A 27,210-nucleotide genomic window follows, 5' to 3' on the forward strand; every position below is an offset into this window, starting at 1 on the left:
GAAGGTTTTAACAACTCATATTCTGTCATTCCACATTGTGCCTGGTGTTCAATGATAATAATGAAGTTTCTAACTACAGCCGGGCAGTTAATCGAATCAAGCAGCTATTTTCAGTTGCCTGACTCAAGGGACTATAATTACCATTTTCTTGTAGTGTTGTTTGTTAACCCTTAAAGCCCAGTGTGTTATTTGCCTACTCTAGTCCAACCTTCTCCATACCAAAGCCTTCAGGTTTTTTATGAAATATTCTCCTGATTCAACTTCCTGAATTCTCATCCATCAACTCTGTAGATAATGAACTCTATAGCCCTGTTGATTATGCATAAACAGCTTTGTTTGTTTGTTTGTTTGTTTGTGAGTCTTCGGAGAGGGGCGGCATACAAATCTAATAAATTATTATTATTATTATTATTATTATTATTATTATTGTTTGTTTGTTTGTTTGTTCGTTCGTTCGTTCGTTCATTTATTTATTCATTCATTCACTCATTCATTCATTCATTCAATTTATTTATTTATTTATTTATTATTTTTATTTATTTATTTATTCATTTATTCATTCATTCATTCATTTATTCATTCATTCATTCATTCATTTATTTATTCATTTATTCATTCATTTATTTTGTCCAATACACAATTAAGGTTTTAGTGGGTATATATCTACATACACATAGTAAAATACATGATGAAGGTTATAGAGGAGATACTCATAGTAAAATATATCTAAGAAAGAATAGAAAAGAAGATATAGGAATAGAACATATCAATGAAAGAATAGAAGAGGAGATATAGGAATAGAAGAAAGGTATAGGAGATATAGGAGAGCAATAGGACAGGGGACGGAAGGCACTCTAGTGCATTAGTACTCGCCCCTTACTGACCTCTTAGGAATCTGGATAGGTCAACTGTAGATAATCTAAGGGTAAAGTGCTGGGGGTTTGGGGATGACACTATGGAGTCCGGTAATGAGTTCCACGCTTCGACAACTCGGTTACTGAAGTCATATTTCTTACAGTTAAGTTTGGAGCGGTTAATATTAAGTTTAAATCTGTTGTGTGCTCTTGTGTTGTTGTGGTTGAAGCTGAAGTAGTCGCCGACAGGCAGGACATTGCAGCATATGATCTGGTGGGCAATACTTAGATCTTGTTTAAGGCGACTTTAATAATCGAGTTGTCGAAGCGTGGAACTCATTACCAGACTCAATAGTGTCAACACCTAACCCCCAACATTTCTCCCTTAGACTATCCACGATTGACCTCTCCAGGTTCCTAAGAGGCCAGTAAGGGGCGTACATAAGTGCCCTAGTGTGCCTTTCGTTCCCTGTCCAATTGTCTTTCCTTTATCTCATATATCATATATCTTTTCTTCCTTTCATATATCTTCTCCTCTATTTTATATTTTTCTTTATATATATTACCTCATGTCTATTCTCTTCTATATGTATTGTGTATTGGACAAAATAAACAAATAATAAATAAATAAATAATATTTCAGCAGATGGCAGCACTTGGCCGACCTTCTTTGAGCTTGGAAGTAAGTAGAGTTGGAATTTGCTAACACTTAATGGGAGATTCCCTGGGTACTAATAAGGCTTTGGACTGGGATGTTGAAGTAAGTTCCTGGAAAATGGAATGGGATATTGTTTCTATATTGTTGGTAAGAAAACTTCATGGGTGTATCTATGACATCATGAACTCTACCCAAGGAAGGCTTCCTTTCTAAGAATCACAAAATCACCCTGCAAGGTTGACAGAGATGGCTTCTCTTTCAACCTCTTTGATCAGAATGTAAGTCGACCCTGAGTAAAATTCTGACTATTTGAAACTGTCACCAAATGGATGCTCCTACATTGCTTATAAACAGGACATTGGTGGTGTTACTAAGATATAGTTAACATTGGGCAAATGATAAAAATGTGATATGGTGAGGAATTAACAGCAGGAACAAAATTAAGGATATAACACCATCTTGTTTATTCATTTGTCCAATACACAATACATATGGAAGAGATTAGACATGAAGTAATATATATAAAGATAATATGTAAAAATAGAGGAGAAGATATATGAAAGGAAGAAAATATATATGATATATGAGATAAAGGAAAGACAATTGGACAGGGGACGAAAGGCACACTAGTGCACTTATTTAAGCCCCTTACTGACCTCTTAGGAACCTGGAGAGGTCAATCTTGGAGAGTCTAAGGGAGAAGTGTTGGGGGTTAGGGGTTGACACTATTGAGTCCGGTAATGAGTTCCACGCTTCGACAACTCGATTGTTAAAGTCATGTTTTTTACAGTCAAGTTTGGAGCGGTTAATATTAAGTTTGAATCTGTTGCGTGCTCTTGTGTTGTTGCGGTTGAAGCTGAAGTAGTCATTGACTGGTAGGACGTTGCAGCATATGATCTTGTGGGCAATACTTGTTTTAGGCGCCGTAGTTCTAAGCTTTCTAGACCCAGGATTGTTTATTTTTATTTATCTTGTTTATTTTTGCCACCTCAAGAAAGTTAGGTTGAAATTCTGCCTATTGTTATAGAAATTCTCCTTTTCTCAGTTGGTGATGAAAGCTCATATTTTCCTAAATTTCTTTCCAAAGGGAGTAGAATTTGGGTGAAATTCACACAGGTGGAATGTGATATTGTCGAACTTTTCTCATAGTGTTCTCACCGAGGAGTGCATATAAATGTCCCATCTTTCATGGTTTAATCATCTCTCTTGCAGCTTCTTTGATTTTGACATTCTGAGACAACTCTAGATGTGCTTTTTCAAGGAGCAGTCTTCTTTAGCTGCTCTTAAAAAGAGAAAAAGGTTAAATCTTTCCTCTGGAGAAATTCAGACAAAATCTTCCACCTATTCTTTTCTGCCGGCAAATCTGAAAAAAAAAACAGTTGGTGCTCGCTTCTATTTTTACCTTCCCAAATATCATTTGGCTTGCTCAAATCTCTTTCCACCAGCTAACCTCTCAGGGCAGAATTGGCAAAACAAACAAACAAACAAACAAACAAATAAATATGAGAGTGGAAACGGTCAATCAATGGAAGACATGTGCTACATCAATTCAACACAACACTTAGAGAAAAAGAATGAAGACTAAGGTTAGAGTAGGTTCCTATTTGTCCTGAATAATTTGCAATGTGTTAAACATTAACACTATTTTAATGTTTCACATTCCTTTGAATAGAAAGAACATTTGGATTCAGTCTGCAATGAATTAATAATAAGAATTCCATTAGTCTCCGGTCATTTTTTTCATAATTAAGACTGGGCTCATTTTCATAGTTATGCGCCGAATGCCTGAATGTGATGCAATAATGTCTACTGTCTGTTGTGGTTAGCTCTGGCCCAGCTCCTGCTCCAAGGACTGTGGATGTGGGGGAGACATCCACATGCTGCAGGCCTGTTTTGCCCCCGGTGGAATCTGCTGATGAAGGCTCCTCTGACCAAGAAGACATGAGTGACAGGGAGGAGGAGAGTGGGGCAGACAGCTCAGAAGGAGATCAATTATCTAGCTCCTCCTTGGATTCAGAACAAGAGTTAATGATACAGCCATGCATGCAACAACTGAGAGATTATTATCAAAGAAAATGAGGCCACCTGTGGTTGGGTGGGGCTGTGGTAATTAGTGAGGCTGCTATAAAGAGCAGCCTGTGGGTTTGGCCATTGTGGAGGATTATCTGATCGTTGTGTTTCGTGACTGCTTTACTGACTTTGACCTTTTGTGTGCTGATTTTTCCCCACTTTGAAACTAAACCAGAGCAAAGTGTGCAAAGTGCCTTCAGCTTCACTCTACTATAGTGAAGGGCTACCAAAATTATTACTACCACACTGTGAGCGTGGCTTATGCATTTTCTTCCTACATCTTTTAGTGCAAATTGTTTACTCTGGAGTGGAGCTCCATTTTCGTTACCCCACTGCGTTCCTCCTCCTCCCATCCCTGTGCTGGCCAAAAACAGGGCACACAAAGTCCTGTTTCTAGCCGGCAGAATGCTTCTGGAGGCTGGAGAAACTGAAAATGAGCCTTCTGGGGGAGTTCTGGGGCCTCTGCAAGCCCATTTTTGGCCAACGGAGTTCGGGAGGCTGAAAACAGGCCACACAGAGCCTCATGAGGTTCGCAAGGAGAAGGGTGGGCTATAAATCTAATAAAATAAATAAATAAATCTGCACCAGTGGTTGGTTGGTCATGGTTCGGCCTGGTTCAATGAACTGGTAGAGGTGTTGGGAGGCTCCACCCACACGCCCGGGATGCTTCTGCATGTGAACTGGTAGTGAAAGGATTTAGAAACCACTTCTAATCTTTGCAGCCCATTTTTGGCCAGCAGAGTGCTGCTGGAGGCTGGTGAGTACTATGGAAAAAAAGAAGAGAAGGGAAAAAGGACCAGAATACCTCCAAGACCTCCTTCTGCCCCACGAATCCCAGCGGCCGATTAGGTCCCATAGAGTTGGCCTTCTCCAGGTCCCGTCGACTAAACAATGCCGGCTGGTGGGGCCCAGGGGAAGAGCCTTCTCTATGGCATCCCCGGCCCTCTGGAATGAACTCCCACCAGAGATTTGAACATCCCCCACCCTCCTCGCCTTCTGTAAAATGCTGAAGACTCACCTTTGTCACCAGGCATGCGGATAATTACCTCCCCCATTTTGTTGTGTTTTCCGACCTCTGTTGTATGATGGATTGGGTTGAATGTGTACAATTGTGTAGTTGGTGACTTTAGAATACTGGTTATCAATGTTTTTAATTGATTTTTGAATTTTATTATTAGATTTGTAATGTATTGTGTTATTGTTGTGTTGTGAGCCTCCCCGAGTCTTCGGAGAGGGGCGGCATACAAATCTAATAAATAATAATAATAATAATAATAATAATAATAATAATAATAATAATAATGTAGATAATGTATATTTTTGTGTGCCTGTGTGTAATATATATGTACACATATGGCATATATATTAAATAGCATATTTTGGATAATATATTAAATAGTATATTTTGGATAATAATAATAATCTTGAGCCTGTGTCAAACATGCACTCTGACCATGACCATCCCTGACCACCACCACCACCACTCCGGCCCTCCAAGGTCAAGCTTAATGCGACCCTCAATGAAACCGAGTTTGACCCCCCTAGTCTAGGATATATAGAAACAGGTAGGTGGGAAGCGGCAAAGCAAATAAAAACAGATTGTAATGGGCAAAAATAATATAAATTGCCCAAACAATTTGCAAAAAATCTTTGGAATGCATTTGTGAGTGTTAGAAAGTGTGATGAATATTCATCTGCCTTTCATGCTGATGGAGAGACAGGATTAAGTGAATGAAAAGTGGGAAAAATAAGACGTTGAGTAAAATTGAACTTGATAGGTTTAGCTCCAGGGAATATAGTGGTGGAGAAACAGCAGTTATTATAAGATTGATGGCACCGGTAAAGCAACATTTTTAGGAGCAGCCCTGTTAAGATCTGATTAAACAGTTAAACAGTTCAGCTAGTAGTCTATCTGATGTTGCTGAGAAGCCCAAATTAGACATCAGGGCTGAAGCATCCTTGTATTGTTGTTTCTTGGTAACTGCTAGTTCAAAGGCAAAGGAAAGAATTAAGACAAAATACCTGGTGGAAAAAACCCACCTTTCAATTAATGCCCTACAGCAGGCATCCCCAAACCTGGCAACTTAAAGACTTGTGGACTTCAACTCCCAAAATTCTCCTACCGGCTATACTGACTGAAGAATTCTGGGAGTTGAAGTCCACAAGTCTTAACTTTCTAAGGTTGGAGACCCCTGTCCCACAGGGTGTTCCTTACGTTTCATTACCAAGCTAGGTAACCAACATCACTGCACCACCGAGTTTGGTAACGAACCATCTGCAAGAAAACCACCAACCTGAGAGAGCCCCAAGGACCTCACAATTCATCCCCAAGCTACAAATTATCTTCTGTGGATATGACCATCCTGCTTTGTACAAAAGCATGTGTCAAAGTTCCAGGTAACATCTGAACTAAATCCAAGTCAAGGTGCTCCTCAAAGTTCCAATTTATTTCCGGAGCCACCCAGTTGAAAGTTCACATCCCTTGTCTCCCACCCATGGCAAGTCCTCCTTCCGCTTCCGCCCAGGTGGATGGGCATAGGATGTCCTTGAACCACTCCAAAGAATGCTTTGTGGCTGCATCGGTTCCCTCATGAAAATCATCCCTCCCAAGTTCCCATCGACATCAGGTCTTCTCTAGATAGTGTGGCAGGCCGTTAATTTATCACCAACTTCTACACCTGCTTGACAGCATGCTAACCTACATATCCTTCTAAAATCATAGCACGTGGTGCATATTCATCACGAAAATTCAGTTTTGACACGGTACTAAAAAGCAACCTTTTAATAATAATAATAATAATAATAATAATAATAATAATAATAATAATAATAATAATATTATTATTATTATTATTATTATTATTATTATTATTATTAATTGGATTTGTATGCCGCCCCTCTCCTTAGACTCGGGGCGGCTAACAACAATAATAAAAAAAACTAAAACCCCTATTATAAAATCAAACATACACACAAACATACCATGCATAACTTGTAATGGCCTAGGGGGAAGGGCTATCTCAACTCCCCCATGCCTGGCGGTATAAATGAGTCTTGAGTAGTTTACGAAAGACAAGGAGGGTGGGGGCAGTTCTAATCTCCGGGGGGAGTTGGTTCCAGAGGGTGGGGGCCAGCACAGAGAAGGCTCTTCCCCTGGGGCCCGCCATTTCCTCTCTGCTTTTGGATCACCTGATCGACTTTTGCAGCATTCACTGCCTATCGCTGAAACTAGCTACCGAATTCTCTTTTCCCCCAACGTTCCTCTTACAGAAGATGCTCTGATTTAATAATAACCCCATTGTCTCTTTTCGGAATCTTCTCCTACCTTTCAGGATGCTGTTTGGGGTTTCTTGAAAATTGAGGGGAGGGGAAAAAAACGTCTAGAAGAGTAAAATGCAGTCTCAAAAGACTGAGATGGTGGCCAAGCCATGTGGCATTTTTAAAAGCACCTTTTCTCTTTTTTTCATGTGCATTTTAAGGACTCTCCATGGCTTCGTGCATTCATTCCTGAGAATAGCAGGCACTCGCATTTACAACAAGCACTATAAACCTTATGGTGCCAGCTGAAAAGGAGTGGGCAACTACCCACTTGTGCCCTCATTTCAAAAGTCATTTACAAGGGTCTATTCAGCCAACTGGCAAGAGTGATTGGCCTCTTCCATCGTTTGATAGTCCACTTGGTATGAGGAGAGCAGCAAGAGGCACAATTAGATGAACTTGGATTTTTTTGGAGGGGTTTAGAAAACCTTCGAACAGGAAAGCTACAAATTCCTTCTATTCTGAAGTCAACATTAGCATTTTCTGTAGAAGGCTGTGACTACTTTGGCTTGATTAGTCAAGCAGGCAGTTAACATCTTATTTTATTTTATTAATTTATTTTGTCACGTACGTATTGGTGGTATACAAAGATATAATAATATTTGTATACATGATGCTAGTAAAAGGGAAACATTAGGACAGGGGACGGAAGGCACACTGGTGCACTTATGCATGCCCCTTAACTTGCACCATTGAAAAAAATTACTACTGTAACTCTCTCTACATGGGGCTACCTTTGAAAAGTGTTCGGAAACTTCAGATCGTGCAGAATGCAGCTGCGAGAGCAATCATTGGGTTTCCCAAAAATGCCCACATGACACCAACACTCCACAGTCTGCATTGGTTGCCAATCAGTTTCCGGTCACAATTCAAAGTGTTGGTTATGACCTATAAAGCCCTTCATGGCACCGGACCAGACTATCTCAGGGACCGCCTTCTGCTGCACGAATCCCAGCGACCAGTTAGGTCCCACAGAGTGGGTCTTCTCCAGGTCCCGTCACCTAAGCAATGTTGTTTGGCGGGGCCCAGGAGAAGAGCCTTCTCTGCGGCGGCCCCGGCCCTCTGGAACCAACTCCCCCCGGAGATTAGAATTGCCCCCACCCTCCTCGCCTTCCATAAGCTCCTTAAAACCCACCTCTGCCGTCAGGCATGGGGGAACTGAGATACTCTTTCCCCTAGGCCTCTACAATTTATGCATGGTATGTTTGCTTCTAGGTATGATTGGTTTTAAAATAAGGGTTTTTTAGTTGTTGTAGTATTGCATTTACATACTGTTTTTATTATTGCTGTTAGCCGCCCCGAGTCTACGGAGAAGGGCAGCATACAAATCCAATAAGTAAGTAAGTAAGTAAGTAAGTAAGTAAGTAAGTAAGTAAGTAAGTAAGTAAGTAAGTAAGTAAGTAAGTGAAGGAAAGAAGGATTGGTTTATTTTAAAGAAAAGGGACATAGAATAGATTTTTGGCATGAATTCTATCAGTCATAGGCTTCGGGCAGTGATGGGCACCTATGGGTATGGTCAGGTACGTAGAATCGGTAGAAAAAAATTGATTTTTTTAAAATCCCCCCCCCCCTTCTGGGCTCTGGATTTTTTCCTATCACAGTAAATGAGGTTGAATGTGTATAATTTTAGAAGAACTCTGTGTTCGTGCATGTATGTACATACACATACTGTTTATATGTGTAGCCACTCCGAGTCTTCGGAGAGGGTTGGCATACAAATCTAATAAATAATAATAATAATAATAATAATAATAATAATAATAATAATAATAATAGTAATGTAGATAATGTATAGTTTTGTGTGCCTGTATGTAATACTGTATATATGTATATATCTCCGGGACTGCCTTCTGCCGCACGAATCCCAGCAACCAGTTAGGTCCCACAGAGTTGGCCTTCTCCGGGTCCCGTCGACTAAACAATGTCGTTTGGCGTGACCCAGGGGAAGAGCCTTCTCTGTGGCAGCCCCGACCCTATGGAACCAATTCCCCCCAGATATCAGAGTTGCCCCCCGTTCCTTGCCTTTCATAAGCTCTTAAAAACCCACCTCTGTCGCCAGGCATGGGGGAATTGAAATATTCCCTTCCCCTAGGCTTATAAAATGTATGTATGGTATGACTGTATGTATGACTGATCTCTTAAATTGGGGTTTTTAGATTTTTTAATATTAGATTTGTTTACGTTGTCTTTTTATTGTTGTTAGCCGCCCCGAGTCTGCGGAGAGGGGCGGCATACAAATCAAATCAAATCAAATAATGAATGAATGAATGAATGAATATTAAATAGTATATTTTGGGTGTTTAATCATAGTAAATAGATAGGGAAATTGTATCTCTTTGAGGGCAGGAGGGGCCAGGCACCCTAACCCTAACCCAAGCCCTTGAGGTGAGTGACGTCAAGTTGACCACCTTTAAGCCAGTCACATGACCTTTAAGCCACCCCCGGGTCACGTGATCATCAAGCCACTCCCACCTGGTCACATGGCTGGCAAGCCACACCCACAAAATAAGCCACACCCACATTATGGTAGTAAAAATATTTGCAGCCCTTCACTGGCTTCGGGTCTACCTATTCCTGCCCTCCACATCCTCAAAAATAACTCACAATGATTTTTGGACTTTATCCACAGGGTATGTAGAAGAATCATTCAACCAGATCCTCGATACATCAAGCATTACTTCTCCATAGAAACATAGAAGTCTGACGGCGGAAAAAGACCTCATGGTCCATCTAGTCTGCCCTTATACTACTTTCTGTATTTTATCTTACGATGGATATATGTTTATCCCAGGTATGTTTAAATTCAGTTACTGTGGATTTATCTACCACGTCTGCTGGAAGTTTGTTCCAAGGATCTACTACTCTTTCAGTAAAATAATATTTTCTCATGTTGCTTTTGATCTTTCCCCCAACTAACTTCAGATTGTGTCCCCTTGTTCTTGTGTTCACTTTCCTATTAAAAACACTTCCCTCCTAGACCTTATTTAACCCTTTAATATATTTAAATGTTTCGATCATGTCCCCCCTTTTCCTTCTGTCCTCCAGACTATACAGATTGAGTTCATTAAGTCTTTCCTGATACGTTTTATGCTTAAGACCTTCCACCATTCTTGTAGCCCGTCTTTCGACCCGTTCAATTTTGTCAATATCTTTTTGTAGGTGAGGTCTCCAGAACTGAACACAGTATTCCAAATGTGGTCTCACCAGCATTCTATATAGCGGGATCATAATCTCCCTCTTCCTGGTTGTTATACCTCTAGCTATGCAGCCAAGCATCCTACTTGCTTTCCCTACTGCCTGACTGCACTGTTCACCCATTTTGAGACTGTCAGAAATCACTACCCCTAAATCCTTTTCTTTTGAAGTATTTGCTAACACAGAACTGCCAATACAATACTCAGATTGAGGATTCCTTTTCCCAAAGTGCATTATTTTACATTTGGAAACATTAAACTGCAGTTTCCATTGCTTTGACCATTTATCTAGTAAAGCTAAATCATTTACCATATTACAGATGCCTCCAGGAATATCAACCCTATTGCACACTTTAAGTCATCGGCAAATAGGCAAACCTTCCCTACCAAACCTTCCATGTGTACTCTTTCAGAGGTCCGTCACATGTATGTTGAAAGTCAGTGAACTACAAGTAATCTTCTTGAAAATGCACATTTGTATACTTAAGGCCAATTCCAACCCACGTAGTTACTGTTTCTAGGGTGCTGGGCATCTTTTGTTTAAAAAATGGTGGGACTTAAAGGTTAGGCTATATATTTCATTAAGCCCATTCATTCTCTTCCCTCTACATTTTGGCACCGCTACCTACCTTTTTTGGGGGAGATTAAGTCTTACTAAGCCAACTGGGACTTATTTCTTAGTAAATACACACAAGATTAGCTTCATTGCTTTCGGTCTATGCGCGTTTCTTGGAAGTCAGCACAGTTAAACAAAGCCACCCTTACTCCTGGCTAAATGAGCCTGGATTCAGCATGGAAACAAACATTGAGCATTGAATGCAGGCAGATGCCCTCCTGTTTCCCCCTCTGTGGTTCTTTCTGCCATTCAGAAACTGGATAATGTGATGTTGTGTTGTTCTGCTGTCACACAGAAACATATGTTCATTATGTTCTGGGCCACCAGCCTAAACTTTAAAGTATTTAAAACGGAACACAATGAGTTGCTTAAAGAGACGCCTATTGCTTTGCTATTACCAAGACACGTTCATAACCCAAGCTCAGGAAGAAGTAATTACGGTTAATACCGGTGGTCCTAAGAACAGCTGCATGGGGTTCCCTCCCCATTTTAGCTAAAGCCTCCTTCCACCCTGTCTTTATTAGTGTCATAATAGAAAGGGCAGGATGAAAACAATGAGAGGCACACACCCATACAGAGTTCGCGGGCAGCAGCCTCAACTGTTTAGAAACAGCTGGTGCACAGAACAAGCTTCGTAGGTTTTGGAGAGAGAGAGAGAAAAAAAAACAACCCCAGATAAACAAGCAAAGCAGTTAATGCAATTCCTGATACAGGTGTGGAAGTTCAGAAAAACAGGTGTAAAATCATTTTGCTGTGGGGTCGACAAAAGTATTTCTGATTCAGCGGCTTTATTTATACGGGTATGCGAAAAGAGGTGAAGAGTTGGTAGCAGCATTAAGCACTCGGGCAACGCCAGGCTTTGCAATTTTGTAAAAAATACATGTTGACAATTCCCGCAAATCCAGCGTCGGCCTCACAATGGTAACCTGGTGACAATGGTCCTTTGCAGAGAAAAGTTGGCAATGCTTAATCCAGTCCATTTTCAAATCAACCTTTCTGGCAACTGTTGGCTTTTCTCTCCCCTAATGAAAGGTTGACTATGTTAGAAGGTGGCAGGAGGGTTTCAATGGGCTTTGTGAGGCCGCCTCTGCCAATGGACAGAGGGAGATGAATGGAATGGAATAGAATAGAATAGAAACATAGAAACATAGAAACATAGAAACATAGAAACATAGAAACATAGAAACATAGAAACATAGAAACATAGAAACATAGAAACATAGAAACATAGAAACATAGAAACATAGAAACATAGAAACATAGAAACATAGAAACATAGAAACATAGAAACATAGAAACATAGAAACATAGAAACATAGAAACATAGAAACATAGAAACATAGAAACATAGAAACATAGAAACATAGAAACATAGAAACATAGAAACATAGAAACATAGAAACATAGAAACATAGAAACATAGAAACATAGAAACATAGAAACATAGAAGTCTGACGGCAGAAAAAGACCTCATGGTCCATCTAGTCTGCCCTTAAACTATTTTCTGTATTTTATCTTAGGATGGATTTATGTTTATCCCAGGCATGTTTAAATCCAGTTACTGTGGATTTATCTACCACGTCTGCTGGAAGTTTGTTCCAAGGATCTACTACTCTTTCAGTAAAATCATATTTTCTCATGTTGCTTTTGATCTTTCCCCCAACTAACTTCAGATTGTGTCCCCTTGTTCTTGTGTTCACTTTCCTATTAAAAACACTTCCCTCCTGGACCTTATTTAACCCTTTAATATATTTAAATGTTTCGATCATGTCCCCCCTTTTCCTTCTGTCCTCCAGACTATACAGATTGAGTTCATTAAGTCTTTCCTGATACGTTTTATGCTTAAGACCTTCCACCATTCTTGTAGCCCGTCTTTGGACCCGTTCAATTTTGTCAATATCTTTTTGTACTGAGAACTGAGAATAGAATAGAATAGAATAGAAATTCTTTATTGGCCAAGTGTGATTGGACACACAAGGAATTTGTCTTGGTGCATATGCTCTCAGTGTACATAAAATAAAATATACATTTGTCAAAAATCATGAGGTTCAACACTTAAGGATTGTCATAGGGGTCAAATAAACAATGAAGAAGCAACAATATTAATAAAAATCTTAAGGATATAAGCAACAAATTACAGTCATACAGTCCTAATTGGGAGGAAAAGGATGATAGGAATGATGAGAAAAAAACTAGTAGAAATAGAAGTGCAGACTTAGTAAAAAGTTTGACAGTGTTGAGAGAATTGTTTACTAGAGTGATGGCATTCGGGGGAAAAACTGTTCTTGTGTCTAGTTGTCTCGGTGTGCAGTGCTCTGTAGCGACGTTTTAAGGGTAGGAGTTGAAACAGTTTATGTCCAGGATGCGAGGGGTCAGTAAATATTTTCACCGCCCTCTTTTTGACTCATGCAGTATACAGGAATGGAAGGGCAGGTTGGGAGCCATTGTTTTTTCTGCAGTTCTGATTCTCCTCTGAAGTCTGTGTCGGTCCTGTTGGGTTGCAGCACCAAACCAGACAGTTATAGAGGTTTAGATGACAGACTCAATGATTCCTCTGTAGAACTGGATCAGCAGCTCAGCAGGCACGACATCGGATAATCCGGTATGTCGGATTATCAAAGGACGGATAACCGAGACTCTACTGTATTAATATTATTATTAATTAATTAAATCAAATTTCTATGCCCCCCTTCTCTTATTTATTTATTTATTTGTTTGTTTGTTTGTTTGTTTGTTTGTTTATTTATCCATCCATCCATCCATCCATCCATCCATCCATCCATCCATTCATTCATTCATTCAATTTTTATGCCGCCCTTCTCCTTAGACTCAGGGCGGCTTACAACATGTTAGCAATAGCGCTTCTTAACAGAGACAGCCTATTGCCCCCTTAATCCGGGTTCTCATTTTACCCACCTCGGAAGGATGAAAGGCTGAGTCAACCTTGAGCTGGTGATGAGATTTGAACCGCTGACTTACAGATCTACAGTGAGCTTCAGTGGCCTGCAGTACAGCACTCTACCTGCTGTGCCACCCCGGCTCATTCTCTTGGGATTTAGGGTGGCTCACAGTAAACAAATATAAAAACATGAAGAGATCTAATACAGTAGTACCTCTAGATACAAGCTGCTCCATATGCGAGTATTCCAAGTTACGAGCCGCGATGCGAGCGAAATTTCTGTTCGACACCTGAGCTCAAATTCTGGATACGAGCCAAGCTTCCACTAGGTGGCGCAAGAAACTCCTTGCTTCCGGTTATCTCGGCGCGAAAAGTCTAAAGGCATTCGTTCGAGTTGCGAGTTGATCGACTTATGAGCTTGGGTCTGGAACGAATTAAACTTGTATGTCACTGTATTGAATACTCCAAAAATCTCAATAAAAGAGATTTTTTTAAAGTAGATGTTAAGATTTCAATGGCCCCAAGCCTGTCAATTATCCAAACCGGGTATCATCATCAGGGCTAGTTCCCCCTGTAACACTGATGATGTTATCGAATTTGGGTAATGAAACATCTCCAACTAAACAGCCAAGCTCAGAAACAGGGATGCATCGGAATATATCAATTTTCTAAGGAAGTAGCTATTGGTGCCTTCCCATCCCTTTGTTATTTATTGTAGTTACCTACACTGCTGGGAAGAAGAACACTATATTTTATTAATACACAAGTATTTCTTCCACCGCCCGCAGTATTTGCTGCTCTAATCCCCCCCTGATCATTTTGCAAAGTTTGGGATTGTGTGCAGTTCTTTCCTGTTGGGCAGAAAAAATATATCTATCGCGCCAAAGAATCCCCTGACAAAGAGAAGGATAAAGCAATCATTCGCTGGGCGTGTTTGTGATTTTTATTCACGTCGTAGAACTGGTGGAACAAAAGAACTGCTGGAAACCAGATTTTGTCACATCCCCGTTGCCAAATAAGGTCAGCATTTTTCATGCTAAGGGGGAAAAAATGGTTCCATAGATTGTTGTTAGTGCTTTACAGAACATCAGGTTTTTTTGCTACCACAATAAAAGTAATGGCGCAGAAGGAAGCCAGCTCTAACATGTGTGTGCATGTGTGTTTATTATTATGATTTTATTATTATTTATTAGATTTGTATGCCGCCCCTTTCCATGGACTCGGGGCGGCTCACAACACAATAAAACAATTCATAACAAATCTAATAATATACAATTTAAAATTTAAAATAGTTAAAAAACCCCATTTTTAAGCACACATACCTACAAACATAGAAACATAGAAACATAGAAGTCTGACGGCAGAAAAAGACCTCATGGTCCATCTAGTCTGCCCTTATACTATTTTCTGTATTTTATCTTAGGATGGATATATGTTTATCCCAGGCATGTTTAAATTCAGTTACTGTGGATTTATCTACCACGTCTGCTGGAAGTTTGTTCCAAGGATCTACTACTCTTTCCGTAAAATAATATTTTCTCATGTTGCTTTGATCTTTCCCCCAACTAACTTCAGATTGTGTCCCCTTGTTCTTGTGTTCACTTTCCTGTTAAAAACACTTCCCTCCTGAACCCTATTTAACCCTTTAACATATTTAAATGTTTCGATCATGTCCCCCCTTTTCCTTCTGTCCTCCAGACTATACAGATTGAGTTCATTAAGTCTTTCCTGATACGTTTTATGCTTAAGACCTTCCACCATTCTTGTAGCCCGTCTTTGGACCCGTTCAATTTTGTCAATATCTTTTTGTAGGTGAGGTCTCCAGAACTGAACACAGTATTCCAAACATACCATACATAAATTATATAGGCCCGGGGGAGATATCTCAGTTCCCCCATGCCTGACAACAAAGGGGGGTTTTGAGATGTTTACGAAAGGCAAGGAGGGTAGGGGCAGTTCTAATCTCTGGGGGGAGCTGGTTCCAGAGAGTTGGGGCCACCACAGAGAAGGCTCTTCCCCTGGGGCCCACCAACCGACATTGTTTAGTTGACGGGACCCGGAGAAGGCTGACTCTGTGGGACCTAATTGGTTGCTGGGATTCGTGCAGCAGAAGGCGGTCTCGGAGATATTCTGGTCCGATGCCATGAAGGGCTTGTGTATATGTGTGCGTTGCCCCTTCATTTATTTTCACTTCCTCCGACAAGACTTAGGAAAACAGTCTGTATTTACTGGTAGCAACTGTCAGTTTAGATTCAATTCAATTAGGCTGATTTATAATATTTGGAAGCAGCTGAGGAAATGTCTGAATCCAAGTTTTTCGCTCAGTGGCGAGGTTGCTTCGTTTCAGCGAAGAACACTGGAGATTTAGCTTTTAACAGATAATGGGATTTAAAAATAGGCATTTGGAAGCACTTTGTTCTAATCCCTTCAGGTGTGAGTTAAAAACTAATCAGGGAGAAACCCATGCCAAGTTTCCAATTGCTGGCAAGACGTGCTAGAGAAAATAAGACACCTGTATTTCTTTGGGTGTTTTTCGGTTCGGCCTGCCCCTTTAAAACGATGCCCAGAAGCAGTAAAATATTGGGCCTTGATTAGAAATTGGTTGAAAGAAATTCTAAATTATGAACTAGAACTAAAACCAAAAATATACCCACTATCAGTGGCCATCATAAAAAGGCAAATTTATATCTTATAATCCACATACAGAGCCACCTCTACTTACGAACTTAATTGTTCCGTGACCAGGCTCTTAAGTAGAAAAGTTTGTAAAAAGAAGCAATTTTTCCAAAAGGGATCAATGAAAAAGCAAATAATGTGTGCAATTGGGGAAAACACAGGGAGGGAAGAAGCCGTTTCCTCCCAGGAGATTCCTAAAGAGGCCCCACGGAGGCTTCTCCCCACCTTCTCCGGCCCTGTTTCCTCCCACGAGATTCCTAGAGAGGCCACACGGAGGCTTCTTCCTGCCTTTTCCGGTTACAGTTTCGGAGGCTCCAGTTTGTAAGTGGGAAATGGTTCTTGAGAAGAGGCAAAAAAATCTTGAACACCTGGTTCTTATCTAGAAAAGTTTGTAAGTAAAGGCATTCCTAGGTAGAGGTACCACTGTACTTAGAGCGGCAAGATTGAGTTCTGCACAAAGTTGGAAAATACCAACAGAACAGATGATAATCAGAAAGATACTAGAATGTGCAAAAATGAATAAAATGATGATGGAATTGCAGAATAAACAGGGAAATTAACATTACATCGCATGGGGAAAATTATAGAAAATGATGAAGAAAAAAAAAGGAAATTTTTTAAAAAGTAAAAGGACAATGTAGAAAAGGCAATGTAAAAAGAACTTTATTTCAAAATGCACAAGTTTCCGTAAATTGTTTGTATGGTGTTTTGTATGATGTGTCTACTTTTTGTATGTGTTTGTTTATGCTTTATGTTTCAAAAAATTCAATAAAAATAAATAAAACGATGCCTCTGATGTAAGAAGCTTCAGCCGGCTTCCACTTGTCACAAACTTATTTGAAAATGTGGCCCAAGCCATGGCCATTTCCAATGAAATAATGTGTTTATTTAAGAGGCCCTTGGCAAAACTTCTCTCTTTTTAAGTTTAAAGAACTCGCATTTCATCAGCTCTTCCTGTGTTGTTAGGACAATGGTGGACAACCTGAACTTTCTGCTTTCAATGGGCCTTCAGAAAACCCAAATTACTATTAATTTGTGCACAACAATAGAAAAGTGAAAACATACCAACTAAAGATGAATTATTAAAAAAAACTATGATCTATGCAGAAATGGACAAATCAACAATGGAAATAAAAGATAAAGATGAGTTGGAATCCTGCCAAAGCTGGAATAAATTTTACCTTTAGTTTTAAGAAAACGAAATATAAAATAAAGACAACCATGCATATAAAAGGACCTGATTGGTTAATTTTAGATTCTTTGCTAGCTTAGAGAACAGCACCAGGATCATAGGATCATAGGGATGAAAAGGTCCTTGGAGTTCTTTTAACCCAATTTTCTTCCCAAGACAGAAGTCCTTATGAAATCCCAGACAAATGCTTGTCTGAGCACCCACAACTCCAGGAGGCAAGTAGTTCCATTGATTAATTGTTCTCACCTGCAAGAAATTCCTTCTTATTTCCTGGTGGGATTTGCCTCTGATGAACCCATTGCTTCCTGCTTTTTGCTACCTTGGTTTTATTAGATTTTGATGGCTCCAGCTATGAATTTAAGCAGCCCTGTGCAGTTTGGCTAACCTTTCTCAAATGGAATTTACATATATGTACCTGTCCTTCAGTTGGACTAAACAATTTAGTTTTGTTTCCAAATCCTGGTTATTTTAACATTCTGGTGGTTGGGTTAGGGTTAGGGTTGAGGTTAGCCTGCCTGCCTGCTTCCCTTCCCTTTCCTCCTTCCTTCCTTCCTTCCTTCCTTCCTTCCTTCCTTCCTTCCTTCCTTCCTTCTTTCCTCATTTCTTCTTTTTTTCTTTCTTTTCTCATTCCTTTCCTTTTCCTTTTCCTTTTCCTTTTCCTTTTCCTTTTCCTTTCCTTTCCTTTCCTCCTTCCTTCCTGCCTTCTTTCCCCATTTCTTTCTTTCCCCTTTCGTTTCCTTTCCTTTCCCCTTCCTTCCTTCCTTCCTTCCTTCCTTCCTCATTTCTTCTTTTTTTCTTTCTTTTCTCATTCCTTTCCTTTTCCTTTCCTTTCCTCCTTCCTTCCTTGCTCCCTCCCTTCCTTCCTTCCTCATTTCCTCATTTCTTTCTTTTTTCTTTCTTTTCTTATTCCTTTCTTTCTCCTTTCCTCTTCCTTCCTTCCTCCCTTCCTCCCTCCCTCCCTCCCTTCCTCCCTCCCTCCCTTCCTTCCTCATTTCTTTCTTTTTTCTTTCTTTTCTTATTTCTTTCTTTCTCCTTTCCTCTTCCTTCCTTCCTCCCTCCCTCCCTTCCTCCCTCCCTTCCTCATTTCTTTCTTTTTTCTTTCTTTTCTTATTCCTTTCTTTCTCCTTTCCCCTTCCTTCCTTCCTTCCTTCTCCCTCCCTCCCACCCTCCCCCTCCCTCCCCTTCTAATCCTAGTCTAAATCTTTCTTTATTCATGATAAAGCAGAAGGATTGAAACAGTGCAAAGAGTTAAAAGCACTCTAACTGCCTTGCCCAAAGCTACATCTTAACAAGTTTACACAAAATCTGAGTCCAATTATACACTGTGTTTGTTATCAACTACAATGGGAAGATAAGGGGAAAGGATAGCCGAGAGGATGAGGATTGCATATGCTTCCCTGGCTGGTGGTAAGAACAGCATCGATTACATTTGAATTTTATTTCTAAATTTAAAGGGAAATCTTGGTGCTTTTCCTGATCTGCATATGAATTAATAGTGGGCTTCCGGCATCCAGGCTTTGCTTAAACCATTTTCTTCTTTTCTTTAAATTAGCCACAGTGCTGTTCAATAGGCTGATACAATAAACACTACGAAAACGTCTGTTGCAATTAACTCAGTCTTTATTTTTGCCTGATTGTTTGTGTGTGAGGGACAAATAGGAGTTAAGGGAAAACATGGTATCTAGCAGTAATGATGGGCAAATTATAGCTCGTATGAGCAATTATCTCTTTCCAAGAAAACAACTGGAACTCCTTGGAGTTCTTGGTGATTTATCCTGTGGATGAGGAGAGTTAAACTGGAATTATTTGAGGGCCAGATCAGCATTGTAGCTTTTCTGCAGGCAGGCTGAAAGGGGAAGGCAGGACGGATGCCTCCTGCAACACCCTAGTGGTCAAAATGGGGCTTGAGGGATGTGTTTGCCCAGTGATGGGCTCCTAGGTCAGGTATGCAGAACCGGTAGAAAAAGTTTGATTTTTTCTTTTCTTTTTTCCCCTTCTGGGCTCTGGGTATGTTTTTCCTATCACAGTAAATGAGGTTGAATGTGTATAATTTTAGAAGAGCTCTCTAGTGCAGTGATTTTCAACCTTTTTTGAGCCACGGCACATTTTTTTACATTTACGAAACCCTGGGGCACATTGAGCAGGGGGGGGGGGCAGCTAAAAAAAGTTTGGACAAAAAAATCCTCTCTCTCTCTCTTCCTCCCCTTCACTCTATTTCTTTCTCCCTCCCTCTTTCTCTCCCTTCCTTCCTCTTTCTTTCTCTCTCTCTCCATCCCTCTTTCTTTCTCTTCCTTCCTTCCTCTCTTTTTTGCTCTCTTTCTCCCTCCCTCCCTCCCTCTATGTCTTTCTCTCTCTCTCTTTCTCTCTCTTGTTTTCTCTCTCTCTCTTGTTCTCTTTCTTGCTCTCTCGCGCTCTTTCTCTCTTGCTTTCTTGCTTTCTCTCTCTCTTGCTTTCTTTCTCTCTTGCTTTCTCTCTCTCTTGCTTTCTTTCTCTCTTTTTTTCTCTCTCTTGCTTTTTTTCTCTCTGAGCTTCGCGGCACACCTGACCATGTCTCACGGCACACTAGTGTGCCCCGGCACACTGGTTGAAAAACACTGCTCTAGTGTGTGTGTACATACACATTCAGTTTATATAGTAGATAATGTATATTTTTGTGTGCCTATGTGTAATGTGTACGTACACTCACAGTTCTCCTGGTTTCCAGGCCAGCGTCTTTTTATTTTTTAAAGAAAATATAATCTTTATTGAAGATAAATAGGGGAGGGGATACATAAAGCAAAAGGACTATGCGAATATTGGTACAATATATGAATTTAGAGTATACAGTTATAAATCAAAATACATGCATATATATATATATTTACAACAGCACGAAGCTTAAAACTTCAGCCTGATGATGGTGAATGTGATTTCACCGAAACGTCGCATAGACACTCAAAATATTACACGGGGCAAAACCCAAACTCAGAACAATCTACATATATATATATAAGAAAATAAGGCTAAAGAGAGAGAAAGAAAAAGAGAGAAAAGGGGGAAGGAAAGAGAAGAGGAAAAATTAAAAGTAAAATTGGGATAACAGCTGGAAAAGTTCTTTTTTTAAAATGTTTTATTTTAGTTTTTTATTACAGATAAAAATACATCTATTTACAGATAGTGATGGGCGAACTGAACCCGCACAATTCGGGTCCGTAGTGAATTTTGCGGTGTTCGGTATGCCAAACATGAACCCGAAATTTTTTCAAACTTTGGGCAAAGTTCGGGGTCGTGTTCGGCGTTCGGAGCTTTGATGTCACTGGCAGGTTGCTAAGGACACCAAGGTGATCACTTCCTGGATTCTATGGAATCCAGGAAGTGATCACCTTGGCGTCCTTAGCAACCTGCCGGTGACTTCAAAGTTCTGCCCCTGGAATCTCTTCATGGGAGGGATTCCCCGTTCGGGTTCAAGTTCGGGTTCGATTTGGGTTCGGCCGAATTTTGCCGAACCCGAACACCATTGGATTCACCCATCACTATTTACAGATCATTATCCATTTTTGGTATACATTCTTAGTTGTTTTATAGCACCTAGATAAAAACAAATAATGGGAAAACGGGGAGCTTACATCAATCTCGATTAATATGTATTAGTAATAAAAAAGAGAGGAAGGAAGAGAAAAGAAGAAATATTTTTAACATATACCCCTATTGCGTAATCAACCTTATGGTGAGATACTCAATTGATTCAGTACAAATGTGATCTGAGCCTTACATTTCTTCTGTCATATATATCTTTTTTGAATCCATTTATGCCAATTCTCCCATATTTTAATTGATTCCTTTTCTTTTGTTCCTTTAATATCTCTAGTCATCTCATCTAGTTCTGCACATCTGTATATTTTTTCTATGATTTGAGGCTATGAGGATATATTTTTACTTTTCCAAATCTGGGCATAAGCTATTCTAGTAGAAGTAATTATGTGCATAATTAGATATAGTACATGTTTAGGGTATTTTTTTTTCCAGATGTCAAGTAAAAATCCCTCTTGGGTAACAGCTGGAAAAGTTCTTACCTGTGCATGAGTTTCCCAGAATTTGGAAACTCTGGAAACGGGATTTATTTATTTATTGGATTTGTATGCCGCCCCTCTCCGACGACTCGGGGCGGCTAACAGCAATAACAAGACAGCATACAATAATAATCCAATACTAAGAACAATTAAAAACCCATTATTATAAAAACCAAACAGACATACAGACATATCATGCATAAAATTGTAAGGGCCTAGGGGGAAAGAGTATCTCAGTTCCCCCATGCCTGGCGGCAGAGGTGGGTTTTAAGTAGCTTACGAAAGGCAAGGAGGGTGGGGGCAATTCTAATCTCTGGAGGGAGTTGGTTCCAGAGGGCCGGGTCCGCCACAGAGAAGGCTCTTCCCCTGGGTCCCGCCAAGCGGCATTGTTTGGTCGACGGGACCCGGAGAAGACCCACTCTGTGGGACCTAACTGGTTGCTGGGATTCGTGCAGCAGATGCTGTGATAAATAGATTTTTGTGTTCATTCAGCTGTGCTGTTTTATCTACATGTTCCTTGGCCACTAGGCATATATTTTTTTTTTACAACTGATTGGCTTAATCTGTGCAGCAAGGATAGCTCTGGGTCCATAAAACCTGTGTTCTATATTATGTTGGGAGGCAAGAAGGAGAAGGGAAAACTTCTAATATTCTCACTTTCTGCTTCAATTGTCCCATTTGCTTCCCACGCTGTTTTGAAGAACCGGCTCAGTCATGGTATCTTGAAGACAGAATTGTACTCTAAAGGCCAGTCCTGTTTTTTTCCCTACCTTTGGCTTCGTTTAGTACAACTTCCACAAAAACTAAAATAAAAATCAGGCAAGTAATCCTATAAAGTTTTTTTTTCCCACCAAAACAATTCATCAAAATATACAATACACACACACTGCTGAATAGACTTCCGTGTCATAATGACCAAGAAAATATGCAATCAGCCCTCTTCATACTTATTTATTTATTTTATTTTATTTTATTTATTTTGTCCAATACATAATACACATTGAAGAGAATAGATATGTAATAATATAAGTAAAGAAAAGAATAGAAGAAAAGATATAAAAGTATAGGTGAACATATTTGAAAGGAAGAAAAGATAAATGAGATAAGGAGAGACAATTGGACGGGACGGAAGGCACACTGGTGCACTTATGTACGCCCCTTACTGACCTCTAAGGAACCTGGAGAGGTCAATCGTGGATAGTCTTAAGGGAAAAATGTTGGGGGTTAGGGGTTGACACTACTGAGTCAGGTAATGAGTTCCACGCTTCGACAACTCGGTTGCTGAAGTCATATTTTTTACAGTCAAGTTTGGAGCGGTTAATATTAAGTTTGAATCTGTTGCGTGCTCTTGTGTTGTTGCGATTGAAGTAGTCATTGACAAGTAGAACGTTGCAGCATATGATCTTGTGGGCAATACTTAGATCGTGTTTTAGGTGACGTAGTTCTAAGTTTTCTAGACCCAGGATTGATAGTCTGCTTTCGTAGGGTATTCTGTTTCGAGTGGAGGAGTGAAGGGCTCTTCTGGTGAAATATCTGTGGACGTTTTCAAGGGTGTTGATGTCCGAGATGTGGTATGGGTTCCAGACAGATGAACTGTATTCAAGGATGGGTCTGGCAAAAGTTTTGTAGGCTCTAGTCAGTAGTGAGAGATTGCCAGAGCAGAAGCTACGTAGGATCAGGTTAACAACTCTGGAAGCCTTTTTGGCGATATTGTTGCAGTGGGCTTTGGCACTTAGATCATTTGATATTAGTATTCCAAGGTCTTTTACTGAGTGTGGGTTGGCAGTGAGAGATTGTTTATTCAGTTTATATATGAGATTCGCTGAAGTCTTTGCAAGAATGAATAAACAAAAATGCACACTACTTCATTTTCCCTCCTCCTGCTCCTCTTCCTCCTGCTCCTCCTCCTCCTCTTCCACCACCACCACCACCACCTCTTCCCCCCTTCCCCTCCCAAATTGAATGAAGTGAAGATTGAAGAAAACTGAGTAGCTTTTTTGTTGTACTGGAAAAACCAGGTAGGTGCAGCACTTAAGGTGCTGATCTGGAAACCAAGAGTAGGTGAGTTCTAGTCCTGCCTTAGGTAGAACAGCTTGACTTGGTGACTTTGGGTCAGTCAGCAGGAAACTGTGAGTTCTAGTCCTGCCTTACTCATGGAAGTTGGAGGGATGACTTTGGGCCAAAATTTATTGGACTTTGAAGATCTCTTTTCCCTAGTAGAGTTTCCTGTGGGCAATTACTGAATTGACTTCTCTACTCTTCTCTCCTCTTCTCTTCTTTCCACTCCTCTCCTCTATCTTCTCTTCTCTTCTTTCTTCTCTTCTCTTCTCTTCTTTCCTCTCCTTTATCTTCTCTTCTTTCCTCTCCTCTATCTTCTCTTCTCTTCTTTCCTCTCCTCTATCTTCTCTTCTCTTCTTTCCTCTCCTCTCCTCTATCTTCTCTTCTCTTCTCCTCTTTCCTCTCCTCTATCTTCTCTTCTCTTCTTTCCTCTCCTCTATCTTCTCTTCTTTCCTCTCCTCTCCTCTATCTTCTCTTCTTTCCTCTCCTCTATCTTCTCTTCTCTTCTTTCTTCTCTTCTCTTCTCTTCTTTCCTCTCCTTTATCTTCTCTTCTTTCCTCTCCTCTATCTTCTCTTCTTTCCTCTCCTCTATCTTCTCTTCTCTTCTTTCCTCTCCTCTCCTCTATCTTCTCTTCTCTTCTTTCTTCTCTTCTCTTCTCTTCTTTCCTCTCCTTTATCTTCTCTTCTTTCCTCTCCTCTATCTTCTCTTCTCTTCTTTCCACTCCTCTCCTCTATCTTCTCTTCTCTTCTTTCTTCTCTTCTCTTCTCTTCTTTCCTCTCCTTTATCTTCTCTTCTTTCCTCTCCTCTATCTTCTCTTCTCTTCTTTCCTCTCCTCTATCTTCTCTTCTCTTCTTTCCTCTCCTCTCCTCTATCTTCTCTTCTCTTCTCCTCTTTCCTCTCCTCTATCTTCTCTTCTCTTCTTTCCTCTCCTCTATCTTCTCTTCTTTCCTCTCCTCTCCTCTATCTTCTCTTCTTTCCTCTCCTCTATCTTCTCTTCTCTTCTTTCCCCTCCTCTATCTTATCTTCTCTTCTTTCCTCTTCTCTCCTTTATCTGGTTAGGTTAGGTTAGGTTTATTGGATTTATATGCCGCCCCTCTCCGCAAACTCGGGGCGGCTCACAACAATAATAAAAAAACAGTACAGTACATAATACCAAAACCAATGCCCACCCAACTAGTTACAATTTAAAATTAATAATCTCATAAAAACAGTATATATAAAAAAACAGGCACACAGTCAATCAATCAACAAAACAACATGGGCAAGGAGGAGGTGTTTTAGTTCCCCCATGCCTGACGGCAAAGATGGGTCTTAAGGAGCTTACGAAAGGCGAGGAGGGTGGGGGCAATCCTAATCTCAGGGGGGAGCTGGTTCCAGAGGGTCAGGCCCCCCACAGAGAAGGCTCTTCCCCTGGGTCCCGCCAGACGACATTGTTTAGTCGACGGGACCCGGAGAAGGCCGACTCTGTGGGACCTAATCTCTTCTTTCCTCTCCTCTCCTTTATCTTCTCTTCTCTTCTTTCCTCTCCTCTATCTTCTCTTCTTTCTTCTCCTCTCCTCTATCTTCTCTTCTCTTCTCTCCGCTATCTTCTCTTCTCTTCTTTCCTCTCCTCTATCTTCTCTTCTCTTCTCTGTCTCATCTCATCTTCCCTTCTCTTCTTTTCTCTTCTCTTCACTGTCTTCTCCTGTCTTGTCTTGTCTTGTCCTGTCTTCTCTTTTCTTCTCTGTCTCATCTCGTCTCCTCTTCTCTTGTCTTTTCCTGTCTTCTCTTCCCTCGACTTCCCTTCCCTTCTCCCTTCCCCCTCTTCTCTTCCTCTTCTCATTCTCTTCTCACTCTCTTTTGTTCTCTTCTCCATAATAAATGTTGCTCAGGCAACATATTATGTCCTTAGCTATTTTAACGATGTCACTACATTGCTTGGAAAAAGAGGAGAGGAGGTGATGGACACGTTTTCTGTTGTGCTACATCCCACTGATAAGCAAAGCGAGGAGATCCAAAGTGGGGAAACAGGGTGTGCTGTTTTTCAAAAAGCTTCAATATGTAGTCTTTGCTTTCAAAATACTAGTGTTCTGCTACTTTAGAAAAAAACAAACAAACAAAGGTGCATTTTGAATAGACAACAGCATGACTTAACATGCTTAACAAGGTTTTCCATTTACACTACAGACTCAAACAAATTTAAGTAATTTTTGTTCCTTTTTTTTCTTTGGGAATATATAGCAAATGTCCATTTACCGTTTCTCAGCAGGATCTTGTCCATGTAAGTTTAAGTTTAAGTTTATTGGATTTATATGCCACCCCTCTCCAAGGACTCGGGGTGGCTTACAACATATAAAAGAGACAATATACAGTATATCGAAATCCAAAAAATTAAAATTCAGTTACAATTAAAAAAATTAAAGAACCAATTAAAATACATACATAACCAGTCAATCAACAACCACACTATACATTCATTGGGCAGGGGGGAGAATCTAATAATCCCAAGCTTGGCGGTATAGGTGAGTCATTATTATTATTATTATTATTATTATTATTATTATTATTATTAGTATTAATATTAATATTAGTATTGTTATTATTGTTATTATTGTTAATTATTATTAACTATTATTATTATTATTAATATTAATAAGGTCAACAGTGGATCGTCTGGCGGGACCCAGGGGAAGAGCCTTCTCTGTGGCGGCCCCGACCCTCTGGAATCAACTTCCCCCGGAGATTAGGATTGCCCCCACCCTCCTTGCCTTTCGCAAACTCCTTAAAACCCACCTCTGTCGTCAGGAATGGGGAAATTGATTACCCTGGGCCGTTTCCGTTTTATGCATGATTTGTATGAGACGTATGATTGTTTTTTATATTAAGGGTTTTAAACTATTTTAATTATTGGATTTGTACTTTTTTTGTTGTCATGAGCCGCCCCAAGTCTTCGGAGAGGGGCGGCATACAAATCTAATAAATAATAATAATAATAATAATAATAATAATAATAATAATAATAATAATAAATTCTAAGGGTAAAGATGTGGGGGTTAGATGATGACACTACAGAGTCTGGTAGTGAGTCCGATGCATCAACTACTCGGTTACTAAAGTCGTATTCTCTGCACTGTTTCCAACCAATTCTTGTTTACGAGCTTCAGAAAAAAAAGTTTCTGACCAGTCTTTTTTCTAATTACTTTTGCCCATGCATATTTTCTTTTCTTTTCTTTTTTTTTTCCCAAAAAGCCTAACAAAAACAGATTATGCAGTACAACTGCTTTAAATTCAACTCTTATCCGAGCAGTAAAAGAGCAATTGCTGCTCAGGGCCCCCAGTATTCACCGAACAGCATTTTAATAGCTTTCCATTTGGAAGCTCAAGGTGGTGCTTAAAGGCCCACGTGTTCATTAGACACACCTGAACGTGCATCTTCAGGACGCGGCTATTAAAATGCCGATGCCAGGAAAACAACAAGATATACTTTGTGGTTCCCTTAAAAAAAAAAGAGTTAAAGTAGATCGAAAGGATTGCCTTCCATTCTGTTTCGGAAGGAGGCTTCTGATGTCCAAGACGATCAGTATGATATGCAGGAGATTCTTGGTCATCCAGGTCAAGGTGCTTTTTTTTTTTTTTTTTTGAAGAG

This window comes from Erythrolamprus reginae, chromosome 8, assembly GCF_031021105.1.
Source record: "Erythrolamprus reginae isolate rEryReg1 chromosome 8, rEryReg1.hap1, whole genome shotgun sequence".
Lineage (NCBI taxonomy): Eukaryota > Metazoa > Chordata > Lepidosauria > Squamata > Dipsadidae > Erythrolamprus > Erythrolamprus reginae.